General features: G+C 35.6%; 1 non-coding gene across 1 annotated transcript; it reads right to left on the bottom strand.

The window, feature by feature from the left end:
• Positions 1–1,158: 1,158 nt before the first annotated feature.
• On the bottom strand, positions 1,159–1,266 carry LOC112774835 (small nucleolar RNA R71). Its single transcript, XR_003189294.1, has one exon. It is a non-coding gene; the product is annotated as a small nucleolar RNA R71 (small nucleolar RNA).
• Between the last annotated feature and the right edge of the window lie 626 nt (positions 1,267–1,892).

Genomic DNA, 1,892 nt, shown 5'->3' with positions numbered 1-1,892 from the left:
AAGTTCTAGAATCATATCTTGTGATTTCTTGTGAATCAAGTCATTAATTGTGATTTTTAAAAATCAAATCTTTTTCAAAAACTAATTTCTATCATATCTTTTCAAAAATATCTTCTCATCATATCTTTTTCAAAAATTTGATTTCAAAATATCTTTTCTAACTTCCTAACTTCTTATCTTTTCAAAATTTGTTTCAACTAACTAACTAACTTTTTATTTGTTTCTTACCTTTTTCAAAACCACCTAACTAACTCTCTCTCTCTATTTTCGAAAATATCTTCCCCCTTTTTCAAAAATTTCTTTTTAATTAACTAATTATTTTATTTTTATTTTGAATTTTCGAAAAAAAAAAAACTACTAACCTTTTTCAAAAACTATTTTCAAAAATCAACTAACTCTTTTTCAAAAATTATTTTCGAAAATTCTCCCTCTTCCATCTTATTCTATTCATTTATTCATCTACTAACATCTCATCTCACATCTCTACCCTCCTCACAGTTGTGTTTCTTCCATTACATTACATTCTTTATCTCCCTCTTTTCTTCCACTCACAAAGGGATCCCTATACTGTGGTATAAAGGAACTCTATTATTATTATTTTTTCTGTGCCCTCTTCTTTGTCATATGAGCAGGAGCAAGGACAATAATATTCTTGTTAAAGCAGATCCGGAACCTGAAAGGACTCTGAAGAGAAAATTAAGAGAAGCTAAATTACAACAATCCAGAGAGAACCTTTCAGAAATTTTCGAACAGGAAGAGGAGATGGCAACCGAAAATAATAATAATGCAAGGAGGATGCTTGGTGACTTTACTGCACCAAATTCCAATTTACATGGAAGAAGCATCTCCATTCCTGCCATTGGAGCAAACAATTTTGAGCTGAAACCTCAGCTAGTTTCTCTAATGCAGCAGAACTGCAAGTTTCATGGACTTCCATCTGAAGATCCTTTTTAGTTCTTAACTGAATTCTTGCAGATCTGTGATACTGTTAAGACTAACGGAGTAGATCCTGAAGTCTACAGGCTCATGCTTTTCCCATTTGCTGTAAGAGACAGAGCTAGAATATGGTTAGACTCTCAACCTAAGGATAGCCTGAACTCTTGGGATAAGCTGGTCAAGGCTTTCCTAGCCAAGTTCTTTCCTCCTCAAAAGCTGAGCAAGCTTAGAGTGGATGTTCAAACCTTCAGACAAAAAGAAGGTGAATCCCTCTATGAAGCTTGGGAGAGATACAAAGGACTAACCAAAAAGTGTCCTTCTGACATGCTTTCAGAATGGACCATCCTGGATATATTCTATGATGGTCTGTCTGAGTTATCCAAGATGTCATTGGACACTTCTGCAGGTGGATCCATTCACCTAAAGAAAACGCCTGCAGAAGCTCAAGAACTCATTGACATGGTTGCAAATAACCAGTTCATGTACACTTCTGAAAGGAATCCTGTGAACAATGGGACGCCTATGAAGAAGGGAGTTCTTGAGGTTGATACTCTGAATGCCATATTGGCTCAGAACAAAATATTGACTCAGCAAGTCAATATGATTTCTCGGAGTCTGAATGGAATGCAAGCTGCATCCAACAGTACTCAAGAGGCATCTTCTGAAGAAGAAGCCTATGATCCTGAGAACCCTGCAATAGCAGAGGTGAATTACTTAGGTGAACCTTATGGAAACACCTATAACTCATCATGGAGAAATCATCCAAATTTCTCATGGAAGGATCAAAAGCCCCAACAAGGCTTTAATAATGGTGGAAGAAACAGGTTTAACACTAATAAACCTTTTCCATCATCCAATCAGCAACAGACAGAGAACTCTGAACAAAATACTTTTAATTTAGCAAACTTAGTCTCTGATCTATCTAAGGCCACTATGAGTTTCATGAATGAAACAAG

This window comes from Arachis hypogaea, chromosome 18, assembly GCF_003086295.3.
Source record: "Arachis hypogaea cultivar Tifrunner chromosome 18, arahy.Tifrunner.gnm2.J5K5, whole genome shotgun sequence".
NCBI classification, from domain to species: Eukaryota; Viridiplantae; Streptophyta; class Magnoliopsida; order Fabales; family Fabaceae; genus Arachis; species Arachis hypogaea.
The sequence above is the reverse complement of the archived record's forward strand: the minus strand, read 5'-3'. Positions and strand labels throughout refer to the sequence as shown.